Source organism: Lactuca serriola, chromosome 2 (assembly GCF_051521515.1).
Source record: "Lactuca serriola cultivar US96UC23 chromosome 2, Lser_US96UC23_V15, whole genome shotgun sequence".
In the NCBI taxonomy this organism is placed as follows: domain Eukaryota; kingdom Viridiplantae; phylum Streptophyta; class Magnoliopsida; order Asterales; family Asteraceae; genus Lactuca; species Lactuca serriola.
Genome location: NC_136409.1, coordinates 115,444,630 through 115,471,168, shown reverse-complemented (window position 1 = coordinate 115,471,168; position 26,539 = coordinate 115,444,630).

The following is a 26,539-nucleotide window of genomic DNA, read 5'->3' as shown; positions in this document are numbered from 1 at the left end:
AAAAATACAAAGGACATTCATATATTTTTTTAGTTTTGGTTATTACACTAACAACCTATTTTATAGAAAATATCGGATTTTCTGGAAACATAAAAATTTATTTTAAACATAGTCATTACAACCCTTTTCATATAAAAATGCTTATGAAGTCACCAACATTATTGTTGACGTTTTTCAAAATCACTTGTATTCTCAGGGAACCAATAACAGGTATTCAACTCTTTTAAGATCAAGTTTTGCTGCATTATGGGATTTTACTTTTCAGTCATTATTGTGTAACTTTTGAACAAACACAATATGTAAACTATGTAAGTTTGTATTCTTAATGTATGTTGTTTGGGTTTCTATGCTTCATTTATATTCAACTGTTATGGTACTATACAATTGACGTCACCATGCCCCCTGACGTTTCCGCCGTCTTGGTTTGGGGGTGTGACAAATATAGAGAAGAAATAAATAATAATTAATACGCTGAAAAGAATATCTAGATTAATATATACCTTATATATTAAAAATAATAAGCGATGTATGTTGATTGCATGACTAAACATAATGTATGAAGTATGCTTGTTTCTATACCTATGTGCTTGAGATTCACTCACTGTGTTGATGCTCACACTTTTTTCTTTGCTTGTTTTTAGGTCTTACATTAGAACAGATAGTTTGATTTGATGGCCTGGTGAGGTGGGTAGTTACTACAAGTGTTTCATTAGTTGTGATACCAGTTTAAGACTTGTCGATGTTGTTTCACTTATACTTGGTTTTTGGTGTGTGTTTTGGTACTAGTTTTCCAAAATTTGAATTCTAATGAGTTTAATTTGAAAGTTTTGACATAAGTAACTTTGGTGATATTTTCTAAAATAATAAACTAAGACTTTCATTTCCATAATATGTTAAATGACTTTTTTAAAATAAAAACAAATGTGGTAAACTATCACGACGTTATAGGTTGGTATCAGAGCCATGTTTTGAGATAACTGAATACAGAGGCCATGTGTTTTTATTAGATATAACACCTAATATAAAGGTTATCGATGTCATGATTTATCTAAAATACATATTTGCATCACCTGTCATGCACAATCTTGTGAATCTTTATTTCCACTTGAGGTTCACCCATCGTCTATCTCATCAGATAAGCTTAGCTTATCTACTTATTGTGATGATTACTCCGATCATATCTCCCAACCCAAGCTTATTACATCTAATACATCTCAATATTTAGCTCTTATTTCACCATGTGAGTTATGCACCAAATTGTTAATAGTGATAAACTTATCTACTAATGCGCCATCTATGATTCTGCCTCCATCACCGGCACATACAAATCGGCCCCCCTCCATTACCACGTGTTGCTCCTTCTACCTTCCAACCATCTGATTTTAACTCGTTCAAAGTTTGGCATCTTTAAACCATGAAATATTGCAAACTTGTCTTATATGTCTTCATCAGCCCTACATTATGCCTATTTTGCTTCCAATGAACCTTAAGGCTTCAAAATTACTACTAAATATCCCAAATGGTTTGTTGTAATATGTGACTAGATGAGTGCTCTAAACCTTAATGCTGCTTGGAATCAGGTACATTATCCCACTTAGAAAATATTGTCAGATCTATATGGGTATTTCTCACAAATTTCCATGCTAATCGAACCATTGAAAAATATAAGGCCCATCTTGTTGTTTATGGCTTTACTCAGGTTTTGTTTCTTCATTACTATGCCACCTTAGCCTAGTTGTCAAGACTTTTATAGTTTGGATTATTCTTTCTTTTGATGTACTTAAAAATGGCATGATATCCAGTTATACGTCGTAAATTCTTTTTTAAATTGTGATCTTTTTGACACTCTTTACATGGAGCAACCACCAGGGTTCATTAAATCTCGATTTCTAAATCACGTGTGTCATCTAAAGAAAGCTTTATATGGGGTTAAACAAGATCCTAGGGATTGGTTTCAACGCCTAAGATCGTTTCTCATCAACATTGGTTTTACTTGTAGCCAAGCAGACACATCGTTATTTATCTTAAAACAAAACTCTAACATTGTTTACTTTCTAGTACATGTTGATGAAATTATTCTAACAGGTAACAATGTTACTCATATTAAAAACATTATCACTCATCTAAATAAATATTGTCTCATTAAAGACCTTAGAAAACTCAACTACTTCCTTGGTTTTGAAGCTTCATATCACTACTATTGAATTTTTCTATGCCAAGCAAAATATGCCAATGACATTCATACCAAAGCTCATTTATTTGATGACAAACCTGCTGCCACTCCTATCTTCACCTTAACTTATTTCACAACTCAAGGTACTCTATTTATTGACCCACCCTTTATCGATCCTTGGTGGGAACCTTTTAATATCTTACCACTAGTCGACCGGATTCGTCTTAGGTTGTTAATCAACTAAGTTAATTTCTTCATGCTCCAAGGAAAGATCACTATCCGGCTATAAAACAAATTGTTTGTCATGTTAAATGCACTATCTCTTATGTAATTTCCTTTCTACATGCTCCATCGTGAAAAATTTTGGGTTATTCGGATGCCGAATGGGCCTGTTGCATTGAAACAAGAAGCTCTACATACGTCTACTTCGTCTTTCTTGGTGGAAATCATGTATCATGGAGTGCGAGGAAACAACCAACCATATATTGCTCTAAGTTTGATTATGAATACAGGGCAATGGAAAACATGACATCTAAAATTCTATGAATCACTTATTTTCTTTGAGAGCTCCATCTTTTACCTTAATGTAGTCCCGATCTTTTAGGTGATAATCACAGTGTGCTCTTCTTAAGCCAAAATCCAATTTCTTATAAGCGTGCAAAACATAATGACATTGAATGCCATTTTGTTTAAGATTTTCTTCTATCAGGTAAAATTTACACTACATATGTATCCATACATCTATAGATGGATGACATCGTTAAAAACGTCTTCCGCTTCCACTCTTTAAAGATTTTCGATCCAAGCTTTGTTTACCCCCCTCGCTTGCGGGGGGTAATAGGATTGATTCTAACTTATCTTAGTTAAAAGAATGAGGTTGTGGTAGTCTTGAACTTTAGGAAGCTTGTTGTATTTGATCTATTTATAATTATATACTTATATGTTTGGAAGTAATGTGGAAAACAAGCAAAACCAAAAAGTACACAAGACACAATATTTATGTGGTTCGGTCAAGGTGACCTACGTCCACTGGCAGAAGGGGTATATACTTTATTTATGAGCTCTTAAACAGATGTTACAAGTAAAACTCAACAACGATTCGCCTATCATTCTAGAATTCAAGGAACAAACAATAACATGTATCTGTATTTATAGTGAAGGATCTGACCTAAAACCCAAATAGGCCAAGCCTATTGGCCCATAGTCCTATGAATGGTGTCAACCGATCATGATTTGCCATAAAGTAGCTTCTATAAACTTTATCCTTGATATCTATTTAATGAGCATAAAAAACGCACATGGTGGAGCATCATGATCCACCATGGCTCATCATGATGCAATAGTGGCACATGAAGATCACCATGACTTATTAACTATCTTGGTGGCTCTTCAAGCAATAATCCTTGAGCATCTTGAACTTCTGAGAAACCTTGAACAATCTTGAGCATCATAAAGGACATCACAACATAAGTGCTTCATCAAGGATACCATGCTCATGAAGCAACACATGTCGCACACCTTGCACTGAGATAGAACATTAAGCATGAGGATGGCACACCTTGTGTAAGGAATGTCAGATCCTCTCCTAGGATGGTACATCCACATCCATGTTGGCACCCCTCCTTCACAAATGACACATCTAGAATCTAAAGTGGCATACTCTCTGCAAAATGGTGCATCAAGCTTCATGAGCGGCCCACTTGCTTCCCTATTGGTGCATCTAGACACTAGATGGCGCACCTGTTGGGGTCAGAAATGGATTAGTATTCGTAATGTTTAAGGAAGGTTTCTTAGTTGCAATCATGTCATTGGCACTAGAGGGATAAATGTGCTATATGTACAAAGGTTGCCCTTTTCCTTACACCAACTGGTTTTGAGAAAGTTAGTAGTTCTTGAGGTTCAATAAGTGGTATCATAGTTAGGGTCGCAAGTTCGATTCTATCAGAGAGAAATTTCTAAGGGGGGGGGGGGAGGGGATTGTTTGTGTAAAAAATGGTTCAGTATGCACGATGCGTAATAAAGGTTTCCTAGTCACCGTCGAATGCCATAGGCACTAGAAGGATAAATATGTTATACGTACAAATGTTATTCCTTTCCTAACACCAATAGGTTTTGGGAGAGTTGGTAGCGCTTGAGGTCCAATAGCACCTTCAACCTAGATGGCGCATCCATGCCTATGAACGATGCATCTTGATCGTGGATGGGACATCCATGCTCTAAGGTGCTCCATTCCTTACCAGGTGCTCCATATGTCTTCCGAGTGCTCCATACCCCCTTTTTGAAGTTTCATTCGTTTGTCACTTAATCCGTTCCTTTTTCAAATGATTCATTCCTTTGTCACATGCTACATGAACTCCAAGTGCTCCATTGAGTTCCAACTACACCAATGAACTCAAATGTTCCAAATTCTCAAGTCACATTTAATAATCTCCACCTTGACTTGAGTATCCTATAAACTCAACCTTAAACAAGGACTTCCTCTCTCTTACTAACATCCAACCTCGAAGGGACCAAACTCCTACAAACATCAATAAAGTCTAACAAAGCCTGAACTTCTTTGTGGGCAATGAATTTGTCAACATAGTGTTTGGGTTCACCTTGATATCAAACTTCATTTAAGAGAACTAGTTTGTTTCCAGAATGTCATAAATGAAGTTTAACCTGAAATTAATGTGCTTCATCATCTCATGATACATGGGAATCTTTGCAAGATTAAGTGCACTCTAACTGTCATAATACAAGACAGGCTTCTCCACCTTGAGACCAAGAATCTGAATAAGCCTGTGCAACCTGATCTAGAGGGGAAGAGTTCTAGATAGTAAACCTGGGAAGAAGCGAAGAAATAGTAAAAAATGGCTTGTTATTTATAGGAACGAAACTTGCTTGAAAGGATTGTCATGGATTTCTCCTAAGCACATCGCGCCCTCATGTCATCTTTCTGTGTGCTTTAGTCATCTCATCGTTGGTGCAAGAAGAGTCTTTGGCCGTTGCCACATGGCACATTAATTTAGTGCCACATCATCCTCTCGAAGGTAAATCTCGCAATCTTCAAAAAATCACATCCCGCATACGAGCTCCGTTTTCGATGTTCTTTTTATCTTAGGCTTCGTATCAACGAGTATTAAAACTTTATTTTAGATCTCAACAACTAATTCAAATTATGTTTTTAGTTTACATTCTATAAATATTATATGGTAAAAGAATGTGTGAAATTCATATATTCTTCATACGAGCTCCGTTCTCGACATTTTGTATATCGACGTATTGTATTCATGAGGACATGGACTCATCTGTACAATGCTTTGGCTAAAAAGTAACTTATCCTCGTTTCATATTTTATAACACACATGGATGTACTTTTTCAAGCATAAAACTTCAAAAAATCAAAACGTTTTCATATAAGTCGAATTTTGGTGTTCTTGATACTCACATGTTCGTAATCATGACTATTACAACTTTAATCAAGATTCTTTATCCTAGATAATTTTTTATTTATAAATTTTTATTTAATGTAATTCGTTGTTTATAATAAGTTTTTATACAAATATTATAAGCCCATAATATTTGTCTATAAAATATGTACACAATAATATAATTATCATTTACATAACCCGTTTTGTGTATGATTGATTCATATTTATTTACATGTATACTAATAGATATTTTTAATTATTAAATAAAATGAATAATCATAGCTTTAATTTCTTAAACATCTAGCCCAAATTTACGGGCTTTACAATTCACCCCCACTTAGGATGTTTCCATCCCCAAAATCATCAACCAAGTCAATATGTGCACTCCCCACCACTCAGCCTGTGGGTTGAGCTCCATTATCGAAACATATTCTCTCTAAAAGAATGTAGGAAAAAATAGAAACCACTAAATTATTACAAGATTAAGGGCATGTTTGGCATGGAACTTTTGGAATCTTTTGAGTCCTTCTAGCTTTCAGCTTTTGACAAAACGCTCTAGTTTAAACAAAAAACATTTTTGCCAGTACGAGCATTTAGCTTTTAGTTAAAAAGAAACACTCGAAATCTAAAAGCTACATCACGTAGTGTTTAACAAAGCGGTAATGAGCTTTTGAAATCAATTTCCATAACCGTGATTTTATATATATATATATATATATATATATATATATATATATATAAACAATTGTCTTTTTTTGTAATTTTACATATTTCAAAAGCTTCCAGCTACTTTTTTCAAACACTCATATAACAAATAAAAGCTACAACTTCCAACTATCAGCTACCTGCTACCTGCCAACACCTACATTTTCCAAACACACCCGAACTAAAATGTGTAAAGATACATAGATACGAAAATAGGGATAATACTGAGGGAGGGAAGGAGCAAGAATTGAAGATAGTTGGGAACAGAGAAAGTAAACACGTGTGCCCAAAGTTCTATAATTAGGCATATCTTCACTATACAATGTTGTAACAAAAAGAAATAAAAGTAGGATGGCATATTGAAGAAAAAGATTAAAGTACATTGCTATATTATGAATTGAAGCTTCCATTTTTTCTATTCGATTCCCATAAATTTTTAAACACCATTTATCCAAATAGTAAGCCACTGATACTTTATATCGCACAAACCCTCGAGAGCAAAGCATATAAATTTGTGTCTTGCAAAATGATAGATATTTTCTCATTAGTGACCTAGGATTTCTACGACCAAAATTATGCCCGTGACAACTTGCTTGAGATTTAAATGAGCCCATTTGTTTCATCCTGTCATACACACCAAAACAATAAATTAAATTAAAAATGTATAATAAGATAACATTTATGATAACCTTTTATTGATTGTGACCATGTTCTAATCATTAAGCCCACTTTCTTAATTATAAACTAACATCCACTTTTCGACTTGAATATGGGCTTCTTCCTTTGTTTGATCATTTGAACATTCATGTTAGCTAGCAACATAGAAGGTCCGTGCCATATTGTCTGTCGATCTCTATGTTCATTATGCTAGCTTCTAACTTATCCAATCTTTCAACTTCCACATATTTTAGAGAACATAGTGAGGAAAATTATAGATATGGTCCTTTTGGTTCTGATTTTTATAGTGTTAACTCTAAAACTAAAATGTTTTTTTTCTTCTTCTTTCCATTAGTTTCTTGTCCATACTTCAAGGTTTGATTTCGATTTTAGTCCCCAACCTTGAAAGAAAGACCAAAAACCATATGCAATCTTGAAATAAGAACCAAATTCATAAATTTAAAGGGACCCAAATCAGTATGAAACCTTGAACTATGGACCACAACTAAAAATGGTTTGAATATTGGACTAAACACAATAAAGATCGGATAGCAAAGCGTCCAATTTTGTAATTTAAAATTATTTAAAATTTTTGAACATTGGGTACCTGTTCAATTAAATAACCCAGAAAGACATCTCTTATCATTAGCCTTCTACTTGGTTGCTTGAACAATCACATCTCTACTTCACCTGTTATACCAACAAGTTGAAGAAAATTTGCATGATATGGACCTTTGTCAATTGATCTCCACAATCCCTCATCAATTCCATTAAGGTAATCTTCCATACGATTGGCCTATTGATCGTAATATTCTGGAAGCAACATCAGTATCTTAGTAGCAGATCCAAGAATATTAACATAGTTCATCACATTGTTAACATTCAAATTTGCCATTTGATCGAGTAAAAAGAGGATAAACTTGGAAAGAAAGAAACCAGATGCAAAACAATTGATTAATGATCGCAAAATCGTTAAATCATAGTGATCAAACGAAGAATTATGTTTTCACTTGTGAAATGATTGAATCAGAGAAAATAATTCAATAAGATGAAAACGCAAATGAGATTCTTCAAATGATATGTCAAATCTGCCTTTGATACTAATTGATAAGATGTTTAGTCAATCATAAATGAAAATCATAGTACAAATTAAACACACGATGTAAGTAAATCTTTAATTCAACTCGATATCCAGATTGGTACAAGACAGAAGTAGAGAGAGAAAGTACAAGAATGTAATGACAAAAAAGCTACTAACTGAATTATGTACCAACTCTATTTATAGAGTACTGAACGGATGTAAAATGTATACTAGGACTTCAACATTATAGTTAATCTACAAAAGTGCCTAGTAAAATACATACATATCGAAGTCTTGAAGACCTTCGATATTTACAAAACATTCGCTACTAAGAACACTACCTAAGCTTTGATATATCACAACAAATAAAAATATACAACACTTCAATAAATCACCACCATGCTCAGAGTCTGCATATCCAACTAAGTCACTTTTCGAATTAGTTCCATACACCAAGAAAACATTTTTCGTTCCCATAAAGTATCGTATGATCCATTTGATAGCTTCCCAATGAGCCTTCCCTAGATTGTTCATAAACTTGCTTAAAATACTAACTGAATGAGACAAATTAGGTCTGGTACAGACCATTGCATACATGAGACTTCCAACAACACATCAAACCCTGCTCATATACTTCCTTTCTTCATTTGTTGTAGGTATAATATCTTGACCATGTTTAAAGTGAGTTGCCAAATGAGTTCCAACTGATTTGAACTGATAACAATTGTAAGACTATAGAACTTTCTCAATGTACTTTTATTGATAAATACAAAACCACCCTAATCTTCTATCCCTTGGAATCTCCATCCTAGTTATCTTCTTTGCTACTACCAAATCTCGCCTTCAAGTCAATTATTCCATCCATGTCCTTGGTTGTGATAAGCATGTCATCAACATATAAAAACATATATATGTAAGAATCTGGTGACAATTACTTTGAGTAAACACAATTGTCAACCTGGTTATGAGTGTAGCCATACAAGATCATGAATGAATCAAAGCTCTTGTACAATTTCCTTGGAGACTGCTTCAAAAATCATACAAAGATTTCTTTAGGAAACATACATGATCCTTATTAGAATCAGGGAACCCCTTTATATGTGACATGTAAATCTTCTCTTCTAAGTTCCCATGAAGAAATATAGTTTTCACATCAAGTTGTTCAAGGTCCATATCAAATGTATTCACCATGGCCAAAAGAACTTGAATTGTCTTGTGCTTCATGACTAGTTATAACACCTCATGATAATTAATTTCTTATTTCCTAGAAAGCCTTTCTCCACCAACCTTGCCTTGAATCTAGCTGGTTCAAATCCTAGTATCCCTTCCTTCTTCTTCAAGATCCATTTGCATCCCACTGGTTTTGCACCCTTTGGTAATGGAACTAGATCCTATGTTTCCTTCTTCTCCAATGATTGCATTTCTTCATTCATGGCCATCAACCAATTTGTTGGTTCTTTACTCGCCATTGCCTCTTTATACGATTGAGGCTCCTCAGTGCTAATGTTTTCTCTAGTTGCTAAAGAAAAAGAAATGGAGTCAAGATCACCATAATTGACACATCCCATATATATATATATATATATATATATATATATATATATATATATATATCACTTTATTGTATAACCCTCTTTGATGTCCTCATTGCTATAGATTCAGGCCCATCATCTTTGCCAATATCAACACCACTAGATGAAGATCCCATAGGTAGCTGTTGACTTTCATCTTGTCCAAGTTTTTTACTATCTCCTTGTTGTTCATCACTTGTCATAACTGTTGGATTAGCTGTTTAAACCCATAACTATAATTGGTATTTACTTGACCCGAGAGTAGCATGGTCCATTTAAGGTTGCATATCACCAGGACAATTTGATAGGATGAACTTTTGAGAAGAGGTTAGTTATGATTTATTAATATATTATAAGTTCTAATATATTAATATGAAATCATATGATTTAATTAGTATTAATCAAGAATTAATTTGGTATTAGTTAAATTATCAAAAGAGACTAATTAAATTATTAGGGACTACTTGTGTAAATTAGTTATATATATATATATATATATATATATATATATATATATATATATATATATATATGTGGTTTGGGCTTATAGTACATGATGGACTAAGTTTATGGATGAATCCATAAAGAGTTAGACCACTTGAATCATGGATCATGGATAATAAGCCCAAGGGTATAGATTAGGGTTTAACCATGACTCTTAGACTATATATAGAACACCCCATAGCTAAAATCGGTTAACCTAGTGTTCTTGGAGTTTCATAACCGGTTTTGAGTGCATAAAACCTCTCTCTCAAGTGCTCCTTTTTCCAAGGTGAATTGTAAACCGTTTGAGGCATCATATTTGGGATGTTATGTTCTTAAAGGCCAAAGACAACAGGATACAAAAAAGAGGTAATTCTATAACTCAATTCTATGTTATTTATGTAAATTGTATTCTAGTTTTAGGCTTAATGCTTTGGAAACAATATTGCATGTATAAATGGAGAAAACATAGATCCAAAGCATTTAGGGTTGTATGTGCACCATAGGATGTTGTAGTATACAAAAACTAACAATAAATCTGTCAGGAGTTTAAGATGCAAACTCCACCTTCTAGTTAGCACCCTAATCTTGGTTCCCTACTTGACTTGTATCACCTCTTTCCCAGTTACCCATGGAAGATTCATCATAGGAAACATCTTTTCTCATGATAAATTTAGGAGTTCTTCCTTCTTATATACACCATAGTCGATAACCTTTTACTCTTATTCCATATCCTAGAAAAATGCACTTGATTTCCCTTGGCTCTAGTTTACCATCATTTACATGTGCATACGCGAGGCATCCAAATATATGTAATCTGGAATAGTTAGAGGGTTTCCCGGATCATACCTCTTGAGGAGTCTTCACATATATTGAAGTTAATGGTGATCTTTTCCCCAGATAACAAGTAGTAATAACTGCTTTTTTCCAAAATTGATTAGGTAAGTTAGCACATATTTCCATGCACCTAGCATGTTTCATGAGTGTTTGGTTCATCTGTTATGCCACTCCATTTTTCTATGGTGTGCGTTGTATAGTGTGGTGCCTCACTATACCTTCTGCCTTGTGGGAATTGTCAAATAGAGCATTACAGAACTCCAACCCATTATCAATCCTCAGAGTTTTGACTTGTTTTCAAGTCCTTTTCTCAACCATGGTCTTCTACTCCTTCAACTTCCAAAACACCATGTCTTTGGTCTTTAGAAAGCACAACTAAACCTAGTTTAGATAGTCATCAATGAATGTCACAATGTATGAGCATCCTCATTGAGACTTCACTGGTGCAGGACCCCACAGATCTGAGTCAACATATTCCAGAATTTCCTTGCTTATGTGTTGACCGATACCAAACTTCACTTGCTATGCTTTCTATATAGACATTGTTCACAACATATGAGCATCCTCCTTGAGACTTCACTTTGGACCATGCCACTTTCCTTGATACTGCTCACCCGATCATCATCCATATTGATTATTCCATTCCACTCTTTGAAGGCTTCGAAAAGTCATGATTATGCATCATGAAATAAGGTGCTACGAAATACAAGACCCAACCATTTGTAGAACTAGATGTACGTACAATCACTACATCATTATTATCCCTTTCATCAGAAGTTTCATGAACCACAACAATAATGTTATTGCTGCTCGATTAATTGTAGAAATTCCTATTCTTTAGACATGTTGAATTTTGCTTGAAGTTCCCGTTCTCCTTATAGTTATAACATTTCACATTTGATGAATCTTTAGAATTTGATTTCAAACATGATCTCTCGTTCCCCCCCCCCCCCCTTTCCTCTCTTATGTCCTTCTAATTGCTACAAACAAACCGGAACTGGAAAGCTCTTCTCCAACATAAACTTATCTTTTTGGTTCCTTGGATATATATATATATATATATATATATATATATATATATATATATATATATATATATATATCTTAATAAGAAAATAAACCGATTACCCATTCTTGTTATTCTTACTCCATAATTATAGGTTGATGATCTCGATGGATCTTTCCTGAAAGATGTTTTTTAGTAGACATTACTACTTCGGGGAATCCGTAGCAATATGTATCAACAAGGAAACTGTCACACCCCGCTAAAGCGGAAACACAAGGCGTGGCAGTATAAAGGGTTTCATAGTAAACGTTAAAAGACAACACCAACCATAGTATTAAAAATCATTACAATTTACAATGGGTTTGAACAACTTTTAAAAGAAATTACAATGAAAATTGGAATACAACACATGCGAATGCTCCTAACAGTGAAGTGTCCCTAAGTGCCACTTACTCAATGATTCCTAAAAAAGCATGTAAAGCAAGCATCAACTATAAAAATACTTGGTGAGTACTCACAAGTTTAACAAAATAATAATGGTTCATGAATTGAAATCAAAGTTTTGATATAAGTTTCCAATAATAAACGTATATTGTTAAATGGAGTAAATAAGTTTGTAAAAACAAAGTTCTTTATCATCATGAGAGATAAAGTATGTTGCCCGAAGAAGATGCAACATTCATATTCTCATGGAAGATAAAGTTCGTTACTCAAACAAGTAAACAAGTTTCATTGCCAAAATGAGCAATCAATTTCGTTGCTACAATGAGCAAATAATTTCATTGCTAAAACATGTATATAAGTTTTCAGTAATAAAAGTTCGTTGTTGTAATAAGAAACAAAGTTCATTGCTATAATTAATAAACAAGTTTATTGCTATAATGAGTAACGAGTTTCGTTGCTAAAATAAGTATTCAAGTTTCATTGCTAAAATAAGTATACAAGTGTCGTTGCTAACATGGGAATACAAGTTTCATATGTGCATAAAGAATAGTATATGCATCAAGTTTCCATTCATGAGTTCACAACCCAAGCCTAATGACCGAATCGTGCCCTATTGACTACTATGTGTATCGCAAACATAGTGTATAAAATGGTAAAATGCACTCAAGCGAATCGTGCGAGTGAGGAGTTGTCTACCTCCTGATAGCATTATCCATAATAACCATAGGCTCAAAAGAGTTAATGAGTTGTGTCTAGAGATTCCAGGGACTTAACTGCGATACAGTCCTCATGAATTAAAGTAACATACACATACATACGAATAGAGCAACCAAGTTTCATACAAGTCAAAATAAATACAACGAACATAAAAATAGTTTAGGACATGCTTTTCCACCCCAAAACATTCAAAAACCGAAAATAGGGGAGTGCGTGAATACTCAAAATATGCATTGAGATGATGCAAATGGTGCCTTGACTATGCTCTACTCGTACCATAATCGATTCCTACAATAATGGTATTCGCTAGTGAGTCTCTAATCGAAATCTAACACTAGTATACTTTACTACTACAATAGAATTATGTCAATAGTGTGTCAAAATTTAATATTGATAAGTTACAAACATTTTTCTGTGAAAATTAAATTTCAATGAATCAATTGTTATATAACAATTTAAGTGGAAAATTCCCATTATTGAAATGCTAATATTTAACATTTTAAGAGGCGTTCTAATGGTTAAATATTTTAAAACTAAATCAATTTAGTTCTAAAATTTCCCAAACATTGAATTTAAGTTTTAATTGAAGTCAAAGACCTCAAGATAATATTTCTTGAATTTTTGATTCGTCTAACTATTTTTCACCATTTTTCATATATTTAATTCTCTAAATAGATAAAAAATTCATGAAAAATAGCAATCAGTTAAAAAAATACACCAAACTTTTTATAATACTTCCATTACAGATAATTAAGCTGGGAAAAATATAAAAATGATTTTCTAAACCGTTTAACCAAATTTTATGATTTTTGAGCATTTATTCTAATAAAAATTGAAATAAATAGAAAAAAGTTTCCAAAATTGCCCAAAATGTTTGTGACACTGTTATTAAACATTATGAAGCTGTGAAAAATATAAAAATAAATTTCTAAACTATTTAACCCAATTTTACGATTTTTGAGCATTTATTCTAATAAAAATTGAAATAAATAGAAAACAGTTTCCAAAATTGCCCAAAGTTTTTGTAACACTGTTATTAGACATTCTTAAGCTGGAAAAAATATAAAAATAAATTTCTAAACTGTTTAACCCAATTTTACGATTTTTGAGCATTTATTCTAATAAAAATTGGGTTTAAGTGTATTTAATCTTGGGAAAATAAAAGAAAAATAGTATACAGAAGAGACAAATCATCAAAATTTTAATGTAGCCTCCTAATGTAATACAAGGTGTTCTGGTAAATTTTCATAATTTGTGGATGAGCACAACTATTTTTCCTGTTTTTAGTCCATTATAAATACAAAAATCGGAGAAAAATAGGTATACGTTATGAAAAATTCTGGAAATATTTTTCTAAGTCTTCCACAGAGTGTATAAGCTGAAAAAATTATTAGATACCATTTGTATATTCCCTAATGTGGTTTTATGATTTATTAGAGCTAAACAAAAAGAAAATTCAAAACCATATTAAACAGAAACAAAAATAGATGAAACTTAATGGGAGATGTTTATTAACTTAAAGGATCATCAAAGAATGTTTCCAGAATTTATTTACTAGTTTAAGTATTTTATATGATTTAACGCTCTATTTTATTATTATTTTCATGTAAAAATAAAGAAAATATATATTGAGCTGAAAATTTCCAGAACACATCTTCATAAAATTTAATAACAATGAAAAATCGTTTTCTTATTTTTGATATCGAAAAACATGCCTAAAAGCTCAATAAATTATAGAGAAAACTTGGTTCTTGTGATTTTGGTAAAGATAATTGATGTTACTTTGAGAATTTTTGCAACATTTTCCAAAGATTTTTAAATCAAGATCTTTTGTACCTCTTTATACATGATGTTAATAGCTCAAAATAAATTTTGAATGATTTTTAGTGATGAATATGTCCTTTGAACATGCAACACAAAACGAATGTTCATAAGGAAAGTGCTGTTTGAGCAACCGTTTTGTAAAAATTGTTAAAAATCTAAATTTTAGAATTTTCCAGTGAGGTCAGATGGCTTTTAAAGCTAACTCAAAATATTATATTTCAGAAAAAGAATCACGAATTTTGGTTAAGAAGTGAGTGAGGTAAAGAAATCTGACAGGTTGCATGCATGATGATTGGTTAGAAAAGTGATTTTTCATCATTTCCTTGAGTAAATCTTTTGAAATATTTTAAATATATCATGATAAACTCATATTTTAGTCATGTTTCCAGAGATCAAAAGATTAAAACTTATCAAAATGTATACATGCATTTATGAAAAAAAAATTGTTTCTCAAAAACTCTTAACTTGAGTTTGATGTTTTAGTCCTTCAAATCGATTTTTGCACTAAGATCATGAACATGCAACCTTGTTTATCATACATGCATGGTGTTGGAACACATCCATGATGTTCTAAAAACCATTTTAACAAAAAGAAAACAAGTTTGAAGAAGATGAAGAAGGAGAATAAGGAGAAAGTATAAGAAAATAGCAAAACTTGAAGAAAAAGTGAAGTAGAATGAAAGAAAATTCAAGATTATCTTCAAGATTACTTCAAATGATGAATATTTAGATATTAAGGTGTGTTCTTGGAGCCATTTTTCTGTAACATTTCGTGTTTAGGGTGAGGGGAAGAGAGAAAATGTGATGGTGATGAAGAATGTGAGAGAGAATGAGGAGGTGAAGTGTGGAGAGGTGAGAAATGATTCAAAATTTGGGGAAGAGATATAATAAGAGAGAGAGGAAGAATTTTAAGGGGGGAGAGGCTCCCTCTCTCTTGTTTCTTTTATAAAAATTCAAATCTTTTATATAAATGTCCAACTTTTTATAAAATGTGCACCTTAACCTAGTTTTTATGCATAAAACTCTTGATTTTTGACTTATAAATCAAGGGTAAATTTTAATAACTAAATCTTTATTTTTCGTTGATTGTATTTCATAATAATTATTATGATAATATAATATTATAAGGTTCATAAGTTTTTTTTATAGGATTTTAAGGTTAAAGTTTATAAATATGAGTTTTTAGGGCTTTTAGGGTTTTTAGGGTTTTTCGGATTTTGGTAAACTTTAGATATCTAGGTAAATTGAATATTTGAGACTTCAAATTATTTTTGTGTTTCCTAACTCTTACTCAAGTTAGAAATAATGTTTTTAATTTATTTTTATCGGTTTATTGGCATTCTATGTAGTGATTCCGAGATCCAAACAAAATTGAGTAATCAAGTATACTAGTCCTAGTCTTCAATTTTGACTTAAGTTTCTATGAGACTTTGACCTAATTTCTACTACTAGGTCAAGTGCATGATGTGTATATATGATTCATGAAAAGGTGTTCGAGTCAAAGAGCAACCCGAATATGGATAGTCATAACAGTTAAGTAGTTGTAGAATTCACATATCAATGTGAAATCTAAGTACACTATCCATTGTTTCTAATTTTTTCCAAGTTTCTATTAGGTTATAACTTAGCTTCTAGTTACTAAGTCTAGTATGTGTCATGCCTATACGTGCAACTAAGTTTATCAATTCTAGAACTGACTTGAATTTCGACGGTTGTCACAAAAACCATGGGAGGAATAGAGTCCATGAATGAGAAACTTTGCTTTTTCCCTGAAAAAGTATGATCATTAACACCTACAAGTGACAAACATCCTAGCATTCTACCAGACTATCTACAATAGTCACTGATCGTCATCCATACTCTATTTGATGACTGGTCTCAGAGAGAGAGAGAGAGAGAGAGAGAGAGAGAGAGAGAGATAGGATGGTGCAAGAAGAGATCTGATTTTTCTTCATATTTTTAAAGAGGATAGGGGAGATGTGGACCTCCAAAATGGTGACACGAGGCTCCATCACAAGCTTGTCACCATTTAAATGGTGACACATGGCGTCATCTCGATCTACATGCAAAATTCCAACAAAAAACGACGTCCAATCTTTTTTTTGAAATCACTATTTATATTTTATGAATATGGTGATTCCAAATATTTAATCAAATTTTCCGAATAAACTATGGTACTATGTTGAAATTGTGTTCGAAATTTCAGTTAAGTTATATTTATTATTTTCTTGTATCTACTGATTTTGTAAAACGACAATAACTTTGTGTTAAAAATATTCCAATAATGGAATTAAATAATAGGATATGCTCTGAGTTCAAAAACATGCCCAGAAATATCTAACGACATACGTAGCTAACCCAACAAATCGATTAAACATTCGTTTACGGAAAATGCATTATATAACTGATTTATCTTCTTAAAATGGCATAAATTTCGCTTATGATCTCAATTTTCGATGTTCATTATATCTATAGAAACATATTTGTTAGGAAGTAAAGTGGATAACAAGCAAAAAAAAAAGTACACAAGACATAGTATTTACGTGGTTCGGTTAAGGTGACCTATATCCACAAGCAGGAGGGAGAGTATTATTTATTTCAGAGTTCTCAAACAAAGGTTACAAGTAGAATTTCATAGATATGCGCTTATCACTCAAGAATTACAGACACTTCAAATGACTTAGCATGCATACCTTTTTATACATGAGGGACCCGACCTAAAAACCTAATTGGCCAAGCCCATTGGCCCATAGGTCCATGAAAGGTGTCAACCAATTACAATTCTCCATGCAACATCTTTTGGAACATTTATCCATGTCATACAAACCACGAGCATCAATAGTACACATGATGGAGAATCATTATCCATCATGGCACATCATCATGCACAGGTGGTGCATGATGAACACTAGTGGCACTTCATCCATCATGGTGGCGAATTAAGGTGTATACCTTGAGCATCTTCTTGTTCATGGCATCCTTGGACAATATTGAGCATCATAGAGGACTTCATTAAGGGATATCTTGGAATATTAAGGAAGCAAGTGGCACATCCTTGCATGAAGATGGTGCATAAGGTATGTGGATGGTGCATCTTGATCTAGGGATGGCGTATCCTCTTCTAAGTTGGCATATCCTTTTACTTGGCCGCATATTGTAACACTAGTCAAAATAGGTCAAAAACAATCACATGTGATTATGCCAATCATGTAATGTGATTTTGTTAAACTAGTAAAGTGACAAACTTTCTATATAATTCATTATAAAGTATGAAATTTCATACATAATTTATGATACAACTCAAATTATACATCCACACGATTCCAAAAATATAGAGAACATCTAAATCTGACTTCGCGTGAAGAAGTTATGATAAACCGAACACTATAAATCTCTATAATAATAGGAATTTAAAATAGACTTAGAATTAGATTTTTAAGTCTAAAATAGAGTTGTAGTGCTCGTAAATACCTATGCGTGCATATAAAGAATGTGAAAAACGGAGTTCGTATGCAAAAGTTATGGCATTCCGAAGATTTAGCTTTTAAAAACCTTAAACTAGCTAATTCACGACGTGAGTTTTATGACACTCACGACGTGAGTGTCATAAAATCTTACTATAAATAGAGGCTTCGACCCATTCACTTCCTTACACCATTTCCTTTCTTCCTCTCTTACTTTCTGAAGCTCTCTTGCATCCCGAGCCCCGACGAACTCGCACGCTGACTATTTCGCTTAGATATCATAAAAATCACGCTACTAAGGTGAGTTTCACGGCCCCACTTTCTAATATTTTCGGGGGAAAACGCATGCTAAATATTATATATACGTTATTATTATGTCTATATGATAGTATATTAGTATCAACGTAAATAGTTATAGTAACCGGGATATAGTTATTTAGTATATGAAATTATACAACTATCGTAAAGTTGTTAGTATGTTATTGTTATAGTAGTATACTAATGTAGATCTTGAGTTATACTTAGGATTCTATATATATTATGTGTGCGATATAGTTCCAGAGTTATACTCGGAAGTTCTATATGTTAATATGCCATATGTTGTTATTATTGGTTTTATGTCAAGATAAAACTAGATATGTTATATGTTGTTATTATTAGTTTTATGTCAAGATAAAACTGGATATGTTGTTATTGTTAGTTTTATGTTTAGATAAAACTATAAACGTTATATGTTGCTATTATTGGTTTTATGTCAAGATAAAACCTGGTTTTAATTCTAATTATAGTTGTTGTACTACCTAAGTATTATAAATATTAGGAGTAATGTTAAAAGCATACTCTAATAACTTAAGGTTTTAGACACGAATATGATTTTACTACTAGAACTAACGGAACTCGACAAGTCTACATGAGCTATTGTATTCATCAACTAAGATTGGAAATCTTAGGGAAAATCCTCTGACCTATAACCGTTAATCCCTTGTGAGCGAGGAAGTCGTGTATGAATAAGATACGGGTTGACAACCCCACTCGTGGTTGCTAGCTACAACAAAACCGTGTGCGAGTGACGAACTATCCTTTTGTTTGTTTATTGTTCCTACTTTGATGAAGCGTGTGGAACCTATATCAAGATGCAAAACTTGTAGCATCAAGCAGAGGTTTGAAACTAGTCATATAGCCGCGGTTACGGACTCATGGTAGCAAATTGTTAGAAGCATTATACTTTTTCGTTATACAAGTATTAATGTTAAGTATAAGTTTCCCAAAAACTTATACTCTAGGTACAAGAAACTGGTAGGTATACTACTTGTATATTAAGTAGATAATTATACCTAACACACATACTCGTATAGAATTGAAATAGATTTATACGTAGTGGTTTTCTCGTATAGAATTGAAATAATATTTATACGTAGCAACTTTTGTTTGTATGGAATTACAAACACTTATATTCATAGTATATGAGACTTATAGGTAAGCTACTTATTTGGTAAGTAAACCATTATACCTAGGATATATATAATAAATATTTGACAGTCAAAATGGTACTTTCAAAACTATACTTTTGAACTTGGAAAATGTATTATTTTATATGGAGTCAAAACCTGTGGACTCACCAACTTTATGTTGACGTATTTTTAAATTGCATGTGTTTTCAGGAAGTTGATAACTATGATACGAGAAATGACGTTACAATGCCCGATGTTTCCGCCGACGGCCGGGGTGTGACACATATCCTATCACTTGGGGGCATATCAAGTCACTTGGTGGCATATGAAGTTACTTAGGGTCATATCATTTCACTTGATAGCTTATCAAGTCACTTCATGGAAAATTAAGTCACGTCACGGATTTTCTTGTCACTTTGGCATATCATGTCCTTTGTCAGGAGATCCATTCCTTTGTCGAGAGATCCATTCTTCTCTCTCATGATCCATTCTTTTGTCGCATTCTCCATGAATACCAAGTACTCCATTGAGTTCCAAGAGCTCCATTGAATTCAAATCCTCTAAAATGCTCAAGTCACATTTAAGAATATCTTAGGCTCTATTCGTTTAGAGTTTTATTTGTTCATAAGTATACCTAACACATAAATATCATTTTCGTGCATTAATTAAATATTTATATATTGTGAATAGTGTTTTTCGTTAGCAATCAATCTTCAACCAAGCCGCTTCCTTTGATGCTTCGCTCGCTGCAATGTACTTTGACTCACAGGTGGAATCAGCCACGTTGTCTTGCTTGGAACTCTTCCAAAAAACTACTACTGAATTTAATAAGAATAACCAACTAGACTAACAAAAGTTGTCTCAATTTGTTTGAAAACTGGCATCACTATTATTGTTAATGTATCACAACTTCCGAGAACTAGGAACATGTCTTTTATTCTTCGCAGATACTTAAGAATATTCTTCACTACTATCCAATGGATTCTGCTAGGATTTCCCTTAAATCGACTAACCGTACTCAAAGCATAAGACACATTAGGGCGTGTACATGTCATTGAATACACGATCGATCCTACAGCTAAAGCATATCGGACTCGACTCGTGTCAGGTATCTCTTCATAAGTATTGGGACTTTGAGTCTTACTTAACTTAATAGTACTATAAATAAGTAATTCGCCTTTCTTTGAATTCTCCATACTGAAACGTTTCATTATTTTATCCAAATATGTACTATGTCTAAGACGAATAAGTCAGTTCTTTATATCCTGATGAACTCTTATTCCAATAATATAGGTCGCTTCCCCTAGATCCTTCATAGTGGAAGACTTTCCAAATAAAGAATTAACTTCATGCAAAGTTGGAATGTCATTTCCTATAAGAAGTATTTCATCAACATACAATAGTAGGAAGGTAACTATATGCCCACTAGCTTTAACATATATATAGGACTCATCTTTACTTCTACAAAATCCAAACCCTTTGACCTTCTCATGGAAGCAAAGATTCCAGATGCAAGATACTTGTTTCAATATATAAATGGATTTATCAAGCTTACACACTCTATCATGAAACTTGGCATGCACAAATTCCTCTGGTTGTCTCATGTAGACGTCTTCAGATAACTTCCCATTAAGGAAAAATATTTTAACATTCATCTACCATATTTCATAATCAAGAAACACAACTATAACAAGCATTATCCTGATAGACTTTATCTTAGTTACTGGTGGAAATGTATTGTGACAACTGTCAATTCAGGTCATTCTCGGACTCATGCATCTTTATAAAAACCATTCATGCACAACATGCCATGGACTAGTAGTATAAATTAGGTCAAAATATTGCATAAACTAGGATCCAACTAAGATCTAGGACTAATATACTTGACACTTACGATTCTAGTAATTTGCTTGACTACAATAGGAAATGCCAATGCTATAATTAGAATGAAACTTCAAACTTTGTTACAATTGAAAAAGGATATAAAACCCTAAAAATAAATTAAATTATTCTAATTATGCTTCAATGTGATGGTGAATATCAAACAATATTCCAAAAACCCTAAAGAGCTAAAAATCCAAATTTATAAACCTTAAAGCTTAAAAACTTTATAAAATTTGGCTATAAACTTCCTAATATCAATTTTTTATTAATCAAATTATGGATTATACCAATGAAATAGAAATTTAAATTATCATGCATTAATCATACTTTATTAGTTAAAAACAAGATTTTTAAATAAATCAAAAATTGCTTAAAGAACCACTTTTATAAAAATTAGATTTTTATAAAAATTAAGGAGGGATTTTTATAAAATTTGAATTGAGGAGAGAGAGGGATTTAATGCCTCAAAAATCCGGCCACTCTCCCCTCCCCATGTCCTCTCTCTTCCCAAAACTCAATCATTAAACTTAAACCTTCACTCTTCCACTTCTCTCTTCACTCTCTCCCACACTCCACCCTCCTAACACACAAACTCTCTTTCTCTCTCTCTCTCTAACTCACGAAAATCCTCCATTCTCTGCCAAAATTTCGAGATTAAGGAGGCCTTGAAGTTTTCTTGCTTCTCTCAAGATCAAAACCAAGGTAATCAACACAATCCTCCCTCATGGTTTCATGATTTTACTTCCTCTTCTTCATGGTTTTCTCTACTCTTCGGATTCTATGCCCTTCCATGGCTAGAAATCCTTACTTTTTCCCTTGTGGTTTGTAGATTCTCACCATAACACAATGCATGTGTTTGAGATGGTGAAAATCCGGGATCAAACCCATGCAAGGAGTGAAAAAGATGCACATGTGTTCATGTGACTTCAAAACCGAGTATTACATCTTCTTCTCCATTTCTTTTGTGTTCTTGCATGACCAAAAGCATTTAAACCATTTATAGTACATATTGGATGCTCATTCACTCCATGCATGTGCTAGAAATCGGACCTTAACAGAAGCATGCATGTTGTTCTTGTCAAAATGCCCTAAGAATGCACTCAAAGCAAACATACAATCTGCCAGATTACATTGTTCAGCTTTGAACGGCCATAACTCGGTCATTACTTAACCAAATCCTTATATTCTTTTTGTATTGGATAGTTCCACGAGTTAAATTTCAAACCCAACTGGTATTACTGTAAAATATTAAATATCGGATTTTTGGCAATTTTTACAAAATGGTTGCGCAAACAGCTCTTTTTCTGTGATCATCATTTTTGCTTTGCGTGATCAATGGCCTTAAACCCAACCATAAATCTGGGTAAAACTAATTCAGAAACTTAACATATCCATTGAATAATGGCTGAAATTTCGTGGCTTAAAACCTCACTGAATGGGCTACTCAAATTCATGAACTTCAGCCACATTTACATCTCATGCACCATTATATGCAACATTTCTTAACTTGTTTGGGTTCAATACCCATATTTCCCTTCTGAAGAAATTTTGAACATTTTTCCTTTTGAAATCCCTCACATGTATGCGATATTCTGTAAAATACTAAGAGCTTTTATTATTTCTTTGATTTATTAAAATTATTGTTAGAAACCAAGGGCATAAATCACATAAAATACTTCCAGAGGTCTATAACTCCGGAATAAATTCATGGATGACCCTTATAGTGAATAATGACCTCTCACTAAATTTCATCAAGTTTGGTTGCTGTTTGGTATGATTTCCGATTTTCTTTTCGTTTGGGTATAATAAATCACAAAACCACTTTAGAGAGTGTGAAAATTATATCTAACAATTTTCGCAGCCCTTAACTGTGGTGGGTAACTCAGAAAATAATTTCAGAAATTTTCATCATGCCTTACTATTTTTCCCGATTTTTGGTAATTATAATGGCCTAAAAATAGGAAAAATAGTTCGGATTATCCAAAATTCATGAAACTTTACCAGAACATATTGTTTTACAGTAGGAGGTTACATAAAAATTTTGGTGATTTTTATCTACTGTAAACTGTTTTTCTCCTATTTTCCAAAGTTAAATACACTTAAATACACCTAAATACACATAAATACCCAAAACCGCATTATACAATATGAAAACCACTTTTGGTATTTGTCCCAGATTAATTACACTGTAAATGATTTTACAAAAATTTTTGGTAATTTATTTTAACTTTTTAATATTTATTCTCCAATTAATGATTATTTAAAGGAATAAAACACGGAAAAACAAAAATACCCACTGAAAAATATCTTCTATATTTTTTCCAGTCTATTTATGTATAATAACATTTAAATAAAAAGTTTCGGTAATTTTGGAAACTGTTTTCTATTTATTTCAACTTTTATTGGAATAAATGCTCAAAAATCGTAAAATATAATTAAACAGTTTGGAAATCCATTTTTATATTTTTCCCAGCTTATTATTGTGTAATAACAGTAAAATAAAAAGTTTAAGAATTTTTATCCTTTGAATGCTATTTTTCGTGAATTTGTGTTGTTAAGAAGACTTAAAAATTTGAAAAATAGTTAAACATATCAAAAATTCAAGGAAAATTTTCTGGAAAAACTCTATTGTATTTACAATGAAAATACAAGGTTTGACAATTTTTGGAAACTTTTTGATAATATTTTACATTTTTTGGAATATAAAACACTTTTAAATGTGTAGAAATACCTTTAATTTATATTACTAAATCTGGAAAATTAATATTCCAAAGTTGTAATTAATCGCACGACTTGTAGAATTCCATTATTTCAGAAAAAGTGTAACCAATTAATATAAAATTCAATACAAAAACATAAATTGGCATTTCACTATATGAAGAGTTTAGTATATTAGCATTAGATTTCGACATGGAAACTCACTAGTGTGTGTTTGATGTCGTAGGATCCCGGTAGTAAGACGTTGGTGCATTCCGAGACATACTTGTATCTACTCGAAACATTGTGAGTATTCACGCACTCCCCTATTTTCAGTTTTTATGTTTTGGGGTGGAAAAGCATGTCCAGAAAAACTACTGTTTGCATGTTGTATTTAAATTGATTATTATCAAACATGATTGCTATTGTATTGCTATGTCTCTTTATGTATGTCTATACAACACGGAACTTGAGAACTTATCGTACTAAGGCCCTTCCCTTATCTCTAACCATTAACTCTTTGAGCCAATGGTCATTATGGATAGCGCTATTAGGAATTGATAACTCCTCACTGGCCCTATTGCTGGAGTGCATGATACCATATTCATCTATGTAACGATAAGCATAGATCTCGATAGGGCTTCAGTCATAGGTTTGGTTGAGACTCATTGTTTGCTCATACACATACAAACTCGTTTCTCGTTATAGCAATAAACTTGTATTCATTAATAGCAATCAACTTTGTTTCTCATTAAAGCAATGTACTTGTATTCACGAAAAACCTTATTTCAAGCTCGATTTATAAACTTGTGAACTCACCAACTATTTTCATAGTTGATGCTCGTTTTACATGCTTTTTCAAGAAATAATTAGCAAGTGGATATAAAGATTCATCATCATAGAGCATGCTGCATCGTGTTGAAGTTAATTATGAAGTTATCTTTGAACAAAGTTATTTTGGAAAAACTTGTACTTTGTTTCTTTTTAAACTATGGGTTGTAAACTTTTAAATACCGCTATAGTGATGTATCTTTATCTTTTGCAATGAAACCGTTATCGCTGTCATATCTTGCATTTCCGCTTTAGCGGGGTGTGACAGAAGTGGTATCAGAGCTAAAGTTATAGAGAACATCGGTTTTTCTTTAAGAAAACACAACCTATAACCAAAACTTATAAAGAAATTCTTTTACATCAAACATATTACTAGTATAATTAGGTCGGGAGTTGTATCATTGGACCTCGATTAAACATAGCCTGATCACCTATGTTTAATTAAGGAAAGGTTTATACAAAGCCTGAGCTAATTATAATGGGAATATGTTTAACAAAAATATTTGAGAAAACTTTATTTCAAAAATTCAAAAGGTTAATTTTGGTGTGTGTAAGCATTGCATATTATAGGCATGCATTGTCATTTATTTCATATCTCATTAAAACTATGTCACAGTCCACTATGTCAACATCGTCATCTTCCCGCGCTACCGCCTCAGCCGATGAGTCCGGCTACGTCACTATTATCCCTCGATGTAACCCCCCGCCTCGGTAGAAGAAGACCCATCAGAGGACACGGAAGATACAGGGAACTCGGTGGAGATCAGCAATGACAACTCCCCGAGTCAACGACGCGAGGCATCGCCTTCATCGGTGTTGCCACAGCCACCGCTTTATGGGCTTCGCATTCGGAGGACGGCAAGGAAGAGTGTTCCCATTCCAGGAAGGATAGCCACTAGCACAGCAGGACTTGGCTCGGCAGGACCTAGCGGGGTAGGACCCAGCGTTGCAGGACCGAGAGCACCGCCACCACAGCGAGTCATAGGGATACCTGTTAGGCAGCCAGGTATGACCCCGGAGGAGTCCCGGAGGATGCATTCGATGGCAGCGGACCTACGTCACAGTCTCGTTGTGATAGCTGGGCATCAGGAGGTATTGAACAAAGTGATGACAGGGATGGAAATCCTGTTTCAGCATTCGATGGAGGCTACTGACACTGCTAGTGCTGCTAGACGAGAGGCAGGTCATGCGATGACGGCATATTATGTGCTTGGTGGGCTATTACTGATTGTGGTGTTGATGTTTCTTGTTGGGATAGCGATTGGCATTTGGTTCTGATTTTAGTATTTTATTTTATTTTG